Source organism: Narcine bancroftii, chromosome 3, assembly GCF_036971445.1.
Source record: "Narcine bancroftii isolate sNarBan1 chromosome 3, sNarBan1.hap1, whole genome shotgun sequence".
NCBI lineage: Eukaryota > Metazoa > Chordata > Chondrichthyes > Torpediniformes > Narcinidae > Narcine > Narcine bancroftii.
Window position 1 is genome coordinate 48,469,674 of NC_091471.1, and position 10,977 is coordinate 48,480,650.

The window sequence follows — 10,977 nt, forward strand, 5'->3', positions numbered from 1 at the left end:
GTTGCTGCCTGACCCGGCGTGTTTCTGTTTTTATATTATTTCAAATTTGCAACATCTGCAGGGTTTCTCAACCTCTTGGATTAAACCTGAAACCATCACCAAAATTAAAGTGCGATCATCATTAGCTCGCTGACCAACTTGTCTTGAAGGGCAGTTGCTGCCAGACCTCGGACGGGCCTGCGGCTGCGAGGCTGTATCCACAGAAGAGTACACGGAGGAGCTGATCTGGGGATGAGCTGAAGCTGCAGAAAGCCATTGAACTAGCGAAAACTCTTAAAGTAGCCCTCCACAACGTGGACTTTTTCTTGACTGATAATGCAGCCGCCACTTGGGGAACATGTGTGCCGCCATCTTGGGATGTGGGATCGCAGGCCACCCCACATTCCAACCTAACTTTGGCCACTGATGCGGGTGAGCCCCCGAAGTGCTACTTGGGCAGCCAGCTGAAGCACCCCAGGAAGCGCTGCTCGGTGAATGACGTGGACTGTTCCTCCTGTGAGAATAAAGGACACTATGTGAAGGTATGCAATCCAAGCAAACTTCTAGCGTGACCAGTGCCATGTGCTGGCAGTGGGCCCACCACTGCCACTTCTGATGAACAACAACAGAACCATGGGCGCAGCATGGGGGCCGCCATCTTGGGCGCCGCCATCTTACTAAACCATGAGCCAGTATAGCGGATCAGATAGCGACACTACTCTAGCTTCAGTCATGCTCAACCGAAGCAGCCCTCATCAGCTCGCCAGGCCAATGATGGACATAGTGGTAAATGGGCGCAAGACGAGCTGCTTGTTCGATAGTGGGAGCACGGAAAGCTTCATCCACTCCAACAGTGTTACTCCCTCATGGTGAGACCAGTGAGTTACAGAGTCTCCATGGTCTCTAAGTCCCACTTGGCAGAGAACCGCGGCAGCTGTGTAGTGACATTGACTGTGTGTGGCACAGAATGCAAAATCTTTTAACTCCTTGTGATGTCACAGCTCTGTGCACCCATACGACTGGAGATGGACTTTCGGTGCCACCTTAAGACTGTCACTACAAAATATGATGGGCCCCATCCTCCCTTATGGTCTGCAACCAACAATTTTTAAACCGCCCACCCTCCCCTCTGAGCACGTCCACTCTGTGTGACTTGCATGCTTTCCACCCTCCAGATTTCCCCCCACTTCTGTTTGCCATCCTCACCCTCGACTGTAAGTCCGTCACCACAAAGAGCAGGCAATACAGCGCTGCGGACAGGGCCTTTATCAAATTTGGAGGTGAGAGGGCTCCTGACCGAGGGGATCATCAAACCCAATACCAGCTCCTGGAGAGCTCAGGTAGTGGTGGTTAAGAGTGGGGAGAAACACTGAATGGATATCAACAGTCAGACCATTAACAGGTTTTCGCAACTGGCTGCATACCCCGTCCCGTTCATAGCCGACATGGTAAACCAAATCGCCCAATATTGGGTATTTTCCACCAATGACTGAAAGTCGGCATATGCACCAGTGGGTCCCCAACTCTACAGATAAGACCTGCCCTCCCACCCACCCCCCATAAAAGGCATCTCCTTTCCCCTGTCAGCAGAGGCCTGTGATGCCTTCAGCCACATCAAAAGTGATATTGCCAAGGCCATGATGCATTCTGTGGACGAGCCCATTCCGTTCCAGGTGGAGAGTAATGCATCTGACTTTGTCCTGGCTGCCACACTTAACTAGATGACAGACCCGTAGCATTTTTCTCCCTCACCCTTCAAGGCCCCAAGATCTGGCACTCCTCCATTGAGAAGGAGGCCCATGCCATGACTGAGGTGGTATGGCACTGAAGCCACTATCTTGCCAGCAAATGATTTACCCTGCTGATTGACTAATGTGCAGTTGCTTTCATGCTCAACAACAAGCAGTGGGGTAAAATCAAGAATTATAGGATTCTAAGGTGGAGAATCGAACTCTCCACCTAAAACTATGATATCTTGTGCCAGCCTGGAAAGCTCAACGAGCCTTCGGATGCCCTGTTCAGTGTGCGGTAAGGCCATTTGCATTTCCTCCACAATGACTTCTGCCATCCCGAGGTCATCAGGTTCTTACATTTTGTCAAAGCTCACAACCTCCCCTATTTGGTTGAGGACATCAGGACGATGACCAGAAACTGCCAAGTCTGTGTGGAGTGCAAACCACACTTCATCCAGCTGGACAGGTCCTACCTGATTAAGCCCACCACCTCTTTGAGCGCCTGGACATGAATTTCAAGGGACCCTTGCCCTCTTTGAACCACAACGTGTACTTGCTCAACATCATTGGTGAGTACTCACATTTCCCCTTTGCCATTCCCTGCCTGAACATTAATGCTGCCACCATCATTAAAGCCTTGCTCAATCTCTTCACCCTGTTCAGATACCCCTGCTATAGTCATAGCGACCGGGGGTCCTTCTTCATAAGTGATGAGCTGCACCAATATCTACAGGCTAGAAGTATTGCCACAAGCAGGACCACCAGCTACAACACCTGAGGGAATGCCCAGTTCAAAAGGGCAAACATCACTGTTTGGAACGCGGTTCTCCTAGCCTTGAGGTCAAAAGGCCTGCCTGTCTCCCACTGGCAAAGGGTCCTCCCTGAAGCACTCCATGCAATCAGATTCCTCCTGTGCACTGCCACCAATGACACCCCACATAAAAGGTTGTTTCCCTTCCCCTGGAAGACTGCAACAGGAACCACGCTGCCATCCTTGTTGATGTCCCCAGGGCCAGTCCTGCTCCAGAAGCATGTGAGAAGTCATAAGTCTAACCTACTGGTTGAGAGGGTCCACCTCCTCCAAGTCAACCGCCAATACACCTATGTGGTGTACCCAGATGGGCCAGAGGACAGTGTCCATCTGGGACTTGGCACATGTGAGAGATCCCGAGACTCCGGCCGACCAACTAGTACACCCCCCACCCCCTGACATACTATGTCGTCCTACCCCAGCCTCCACCCCAACTGTCTCAGTTCAGTCACAGGTGCCTCACCCACCGACATCAACCAGACCATCCAGGAGTCAACAGCTAAGCCACAGCTGATGCTATGATGGTCACAATGGCGGACAAGGCCACCGGACAGTCTGAAATTGTGATGGACATGGAACCAACTTCACCCCACTGGACTTCTTTTAAAAGAGGGGTTGAAAGTGGTGGAACCACTATTAATACTGTTTGTATATGTATGGCTGGCTCGCCCCTTGCTGATTGTATCTGTGGCTCCTCCCCCTTGATTCCCATAATAAAGGCAGCAATGCCATAGCCCCTCCCCCAGAACAAGCTTGAGTCTCAAGTCAGCAATGTGAGAAGTGCCTTCTGTTTATGGCAATAAAGGACTATCTGTCAGGTAACTTCTAGTCTTTTGAGTTATTGATAGTGCATCAGCCAGCATATTGGAGGCTCTTTATTATGGAAAAATCGCATGAATGCTGTGCATTAAACACAAGTCTCTCTCTCTCTCTCTTTTTTTTTCTCTCTCTCTTGCTTGTTCTCCACCCCTTCTATCCATTCAGAGAGCTAGCCCCTGCTCCTATCACTTTTCAGCTTTCTTTCTTCTTCTACCTTCCTCCCATATTCACCAATAACCTCTTGCCTGTGGGCCTTTTCCCCCGCCCTTTCTTTCCTTCTCCCCCCACCCTTTCATTCAGGCTCCTGCCTGCTTTCTGCTCATACCTTGATGAAGGGTATATATCTTTGCTTCCTATGAATGCTGCATGATCCTCCGAGTTCTTCCAGCACGATTGGGAATTAAACTGTTTAATTCCCATTTCTGGGAGTTTTAGGGTCTATTGGGAAATATGTCCCCTTAAAATCTGGCAGGATTGTTGTTATCCTTCCATTTATTTTCTTGCCTAAAACTGTTGACATAATCAACAGCACAGCATTTGACATTCACCTGCTGTGTGGTTTTTAATTTCACTGGTCTTCTTTCCCCTATTCAAAGAGCCATCACACAAATGACATTCCTTATTCTCATGGATATTTATTACCAGCTTTGACTTCAAGTACAACTTTCATAAAGATCATGTTCACTCTCACTTTCATGGTCTCAGGATTATTCCAAGTTTCTGGTGTTGATAGCTCATACATCTAACACTACATATCAGCTTCACTGTGGCACTACACTGGGAAATCCACTTTTCTGTTAACCTTCTGTGACTTGGGCCAGCATAATTGTTAAGCACAATACTGCCTCGCTGCTCCAATGACCCAGGTCAAATCCTACCTCCAGTGCTATGGAGGTCACATGTTCTCCCTGGGATTGTGTACGCTTCTTCCAATGTATGCAGGCCATTGAGTTAATAGGCCACTGTAAACTGTCCCTGGCATGTACATGAGTGGCAGAATCTGGGTGGACATGTTGGTGGACGGAGTTGATGGGAAGGTGCTGTGAATAAAAAGGGTTAGGATAAGTGAAAAGATGGGTGTTTGATGATTGGCATGTATTTAGTTAATTGTAGGACCTCTTTCGCTCTCTCATCTGCTGTTAGAATAACGTGAAATACTGTCTAAATGCCAACCAAACAATTGGGATTTAACTTTTAAAATTATAACTTTTTTAAATTAAAAAAAATTACATTGAGACATACCACAGTAAAAGGCTCACGAATCCGTGCCACCCAATTTACTTACACCCCCAGTACATTTCGAACAGCAGGAGGAAACTGGAGTCCCTGGGGAAAACCCACACAGACATGGGGAGAACATACAAACGCTTTACATGCAGTGGGGGATTCAAACCTAGGTCCCGATTGCTGGCACTGTAAAGGCATTGCGCTAACTGCTAAACTAACCGTACTGCCCAATTTATAGAGCTTATTGCCCTTTGGTCTTGTTCTCCACCTCGTTTTTCTGTATTTTCTTATTCTCGGAGTCTATCTGATTTCTTTAATTCCACCCATCCTGCCTCAACCCTTCCACCCTCTCTTAAGCACCAACCTAGGCCCCATATCCTCCAATTCTTCTGCAACTTCACCTCACCTTCCCCTTTTGTGTCTTTAATCATGGCGCATTAGATCTTCAATGTCATAATCCCGCTAATGATTTTACTCCCCTCTTACTCTTCTTGACCATTGAACTGTATTTGATAGCAACTGCATCAAAATATTGTGGAAGAGAAGCTGATAGACTGAGATAAGCAGCTAAAAGGTCATTGCAGATTACAAATCCATTTAAACAACTGGTTTTATGGATACCTTTTAACTTGAAATGGAAAAAAAATGTTTTAAACCAACATGAATGGAATTTTATCCACATGAATGTAACATGGTCTGTTATAGGGTTAAACTGAGACCATTTTTGGAGTCCCAAGAGAGACTGGGAATGCATTACAACTAAAGTTAGTGGATTGCGTTTATAATTCACAGGGCAATAAATATGCACACACACTGCTGGCATATTTGGAAGTCAGTGCTGCATTTATTATTTTACTCTTAGATTACAATCAAGAATATAATTGGCTTTAGTACAAGTCACATGACAATAATTAATTTCTCTCACTCTGGCAGTCTGCAAGGCTGCCTATATTGGGTCTTGAGATGCTGTCAGCCATGATGACATGCACACTCTGCAGTGGCTGTCCAGAATCCTTTGCAGTTCATTTGTGCAGTTCGTTATACTGTCTTTAAAAAAAGATGTGTACTTTAACTGTTTGAGTGCTGAATTTTCTTTGCAAAGTGCATTGATAATTTGAATCATGGTATGGGCAATACTGAGTACTTGGTAAGTTTCAAATATAAAACTGAAAAAGTTCTTAATTTTCAATGTTTGCTGGATATTAAACTGATTTCTTGAAAAGTTGTCCTTATTGTTAGGTATCGCATGTCACCAGCTTGTATTGTGACTGACTGCCCTAAAATACCTTGCCATGGACTGTTACAGGGTGAGTGCTTTTTTTTGCTACTAGCTGACAGTCACTCAGATCCCTGCTAATGTGCTTCGAGTCCCTGAGAGTGACAAGGAGACATTCCTCCTGATATTTGCCTGGTTATGGGGAAACATTTGGTTTCTTCTTGGCCAAAATTGGTAATAAGGTTTCCAGGTGGCCACGAATACCAAAGCCTTTGCACTCTCAAGTACAAAATGTGTCCAGTGCTGCCTCTGTTCAGCATCAGAAATAGTCCATATTTCCATCTGTCGAAAAAAAAGGCACCTCTACGTGTGTCATGATTAAGGGAAGGTCTCAAGGATTACACTACATGACCTAAAGGCTTAGAGTAAACCAAACTATGCCAGCCCTTCCCTGGGTATCAGTGCTCATCATTAGCCAATGGTCCTTGACATTACATGAGATGAGAGTTAATAAGCACTGACCTGTGCATGTTACCTTTGGCTCTGGGGTTGCTAATGTAGATTTTAAATGATAAGGACAATGTAACTGCAGCTGAGATGCTGTAATTTTGCAAATAGGCACGCTGTAAGCAGGATGAGATTTGTCTGCTTTAATGTTTATATATTTCCAAATTGACAAAGCATGCTCCGTGGAAAGGGTGCTGAGGGGCTATTAAATGGAAGGAGCAAGGGACAAAAAAATGTTCATGTATTTGTAATCTGCTTAATTTAAAAATCTGTGTCCCATTAATCCTCAATAACCGTCTTTTACTATGTTCAGAAGCACCGTACAAATGAAAGATGTTGTCAGCAATGCATTTCTGGCAATTCTTGTCTTTCAGGATTCTTCTTATTCTTATTGCATCTGACCTTGCATGCATTAATCATTCTGCATTGCATAAAGCCACAATCTATATCAAAGGTCTGTTTGTTGGTTTTACTTGGGTTAAAATAAAGCTGTCTTTTTGTAATGGACAATTCATGTGAATTTCTGTACAAAAATACAATCGTTTTATGCAATAGTTACTGGATTGGTCAAAGAATATATTTCACTTACATATCATCCATTTTTTTTCAGAAGATGGTTGTCTTAACTAAAAAGTACCTTATATTTACACATTTCAAAAGTGACACTGACTGCACACTTAAAAGTAATACTGACTATCAAATACCAGTATTTATTAAGGTGTGAGTCCAGACCCATAAAACTGACCTGCTCGCAGAATAACCTCAATCACTTCACCTTGGTACTTGAAATAATAATAAACTTGAATGTGAACAAAGAAAATGTTCACAGAGTCTTGTTAGGAAACAGCTAAACAGATGGCAGGGTATTTACTGGAATGCAAGACATGGTGGACAGACAGTGTGTTCCATGACTTGACAAAATGTTGACCATTCTTTCTGTTGCACTGAAGCCGTTTGACCCACTAATTAATGTTTTTCTCCAGATTTCAGCATCTGCAGTTTCTTATATGTCTCTGAGTCTAATGGTGCATGAACTTCAGGGTGCCAGGATGAGTTACTCTTTCTGTACTTTGCCCGTAATAATTCCTGTAAAGTTGTCTCCCCCGCTCCACACTAAAACACTTCTGCTCCTCACTTCCACTGCTGCACATTTTAGGAACTGGAAGATGCATTCCTAAAACTGCAAACCAGCTTCAATCAAATAGTTTCCACTACTTGGGAGGGCAATTTGATCTGCACTATTTGTGGAGAAAACTCATGAGTCTGCAGGAGATAGCAGGCCTCCCAAATGTGCTGTCAATTTGATTGAATATCAAGCCTCAAGTAGTTTCACACATTGCCTTGACTGCTTTGATCAAAGAGGTCAGGGTCATGGTCACTTCTGGAATCATTGCAGACTGCCTAAGTTGCCGGCCATGCCACAATGCTGCTCATTGTTCCAAGGAATGGAAAATTTAGCAACGACCTTCATTTTGCAGGAACAACCACGGGGATTTGTTTGAGACACACGTGAAGATGCAGGAATCTGAAGCTAAATGTGCTCTGCAGGAGGAACTCAGCAGGTCAAGCCGCATCAGTGGAAGAAAAAGGAATGGGAGGCATTTCCAGCCAAAGCATTTTATTGAGGCTGGATAGTTGCAGTGGAGAAGCTAGAGTACATGGGATGGGTGGAACTGGGGCTCCATATGGGATTGGTGAACCAGGTAAAGGTGAAACATGAGGACCAGAGGTGGAATATTGGTTCATGCTGGACAAAGGGAGAGAGAGGCAAGGGGTCAGGTGGGGAAGATGAGTCATACAGAGCAAAGTGGGTGATTAGAGGCCAAGACTCCCAGTCCAGAATCAGAATTTATGGTCATGAAGTTTGTTGTTTTGTGGCAGCATCAAAGTGCAAATGTTCATATTATAAACCATCTTACACCATTACTATATATATAAAAAAAGTAAAATAATAGTGCACAAAAAGTAAAGCAGTGTCTATGGTCCAGTTTAGAATTCATCCCCCTCTCTTCTTTGGTTCCCTCCCCCATTTCCCCTCTGGATTCTTCTGTTCCCTCTTTCCCCTCAACCCCCACCCCCCCCACCCCACCAATTCCCTCCACCCTCTTTGATAGCCTTTATCTTCCAATCTCCCACTCCACCCATATGTCTCGTCTTCCTTCACCTGACTCTTTCTCCCTTTGCCTGCCATCTGCCAATCTACTGCCTCTGTTCACCCCCCCCCCCCACCCATGACCTCTTGACATTAGCTTCTCCACAAAATTTCTTCAGCCTTGATAAAGGGTTTTGGCTCAAAATATCAACCATTATTTTTCTCCCATGGATGCAACTTGACCCACTGAGTTCCTCTACCAAAGTGTGTTTATCCTCAGCTGGGGATTTGCTAACTTTGAAGGCATGCATAGACAGCACACATCCTCGCATGTAAACCTAGGAACCTCCTGTAGCATGGGGGAGTCTCCATTGCTTTTTTGCACAACGAGATGCTCTTTAGCATTCTTCACCAATCTGTCCAATTCTTTGTGACATTCCCATTCCTCTTCTTTATTGCATCATTGATTCTCTTGGCTGGAAGAAAGTTGCTTTTAAAAGTAGTATGTTGTTGGAACAGCAACGTTGCTAATCTGTTCGCTGAAAATGGCAAAGCCTTGCAGCTCATAATTTCAATGGTGGAACAAACTCAAAAGATCCATGTAGCATTACACAAGGCAACCCTGACAATGATGCTTTGTGAAACTTGCCATTGAAATTCTCTCCCTCATTGAAGTTGTCAACCAATCACATTAGAGACACCAGCACTGCTGTTCTAACAACATGGAGAACTATGTTGATGAGTTGAAAAGATGGGCAGAAAAATGAGAGATGGAAAAATGTAACTTGATGTGTTATGGCAGGATGAATAAGGGTGGGTATACACAATGAATGGTTGGACCATGGACTGAAGGTAGTACTGAGGAGCAGAGGAGCCTTGAAGGATCTCTGAAGACAGCAGTGTCAATGTACTCCATGGTTAAGGAAGCTGAGGAGCGACTTGATAGATATATCCAGAATCGTGAGGGGCATAGATGAGTTCGGCAGTTAGAAACAGTACCTTTTAGTAGAGATGTTTGTATATAGAGGGAACTTAAGGAACAATGTTTTCATACAGGATAGTTGAAATCTGGAACACACTGCCTGAGGGATCGTTGGAGGCAGGTAGTCTTGCAACATGTAAGATGTACAGTATTTAAATAAGCACTTCTAACTCCATGGCACAGAAGGCTAAAGGATGAATGGGAGTAATGTAGCAGCAAGATACTTGATGTCTGACATGTACTCCATGGTTTGAAGGGCCATTTTCAAGCTATGTAACCTGAAAACTCTGCATAGAACAATTTATAGGTCAATCAGAAGTCAGAGAATTGTGTGCTATTAGGGAGAGGTAATTGAAAGAAAATGCAGTATTTGCGGGCCTGTTGACAAATGTATTTTTCTTTCCTCAAATCAGTTGGGTGCTTATTGAGGAAGCAAATGTGAAGATCATTAAATACATGTCTCTTCGAAGCTGAATATGAGCTTGCTACAATCATAAATGCAGATCAAAGGTTCAGCATATATTTAAACTCTTAAGAACTGTAGGACACAATCATTAAAATATGTTGCTTCTTTTACCTACAGATGATGTACATTAAAAAAAAATCAATTGATCTATAACATCATAAAAATAAAAATAAGAGTGGGCCATGAGGCCCTCTTCCATTCAATAAGATAATACTTGAACTGATCTTGGCCTGGCTCGACTTTCCTGCTTATTGCTTTGGAGTGAACTGAGATTCACTGGTGGTGTGTTTATAGTGACAGCTAGCTCTGCCTCCCAACTCTGCTCCCATCTACCCATATATAACCCTGGTTTCCCGCCTTACCCCTGAGCCCCTCTGAAGACTACTGCGAGACCCTACCCTCAGTTATAAGCTAATAAAATTGTATGTTCTCCCTCCAGTTGTGAGAGCTTTTATTCATGCAAAAATTTTGTTAGCTTAGTCCTTAAACAATGGAAGTGTTCCTCAAGCCTGGTAGACCCTCTCTCCCCCAATGAGGCTGAGGAGTTCACGTACTGGCTAGACTGTTTCCAGGCCTAACTGAACGCGACCAGAGACATCATCCACACTGATGAACTCAGGAAGTCCGCACTCATTTCGAGAGAAGGATTGAAAGGGTATGCAGTCATCAGGGACTGCATTACATATGATACTGCCATTGAGGCTTTGAAAGTTCAGTACCTGAAGTCGCAAAACAAAGTTCTAGTGAGGCACTAACACACTCTATGTCACCAATGGCCAGGAGAAACCATTGATGACTACCTGCTGGATTTGTGGACGCTTGCCGAGAAGTACAGGTACAATGCAGCTATGGGCCATGTTCGAGAAGAAGAACAGATCCGGGACAATCTATTCGTAGGGCTCCTTGAGGTATGTGAGGCAGCGGCTGCTTGAGTCGGGTAAGAAGGGCCTGGCTAATCATGTGGAACTGGCCAAATCATTGGAACAGGCCAAGCTCGATAACTATGACCTCAAATCCAGCAAACTTGGTTACCCCAGGTGACCCCTTCCAAGAACCCACTGCTCCCACTACCCCAGCCCTAATGGTTGGTGCTTCCTGTGCTAGGGAGTGCTCTTGCACTAGGGAGTGCTTTTTTTGTGCCAAGA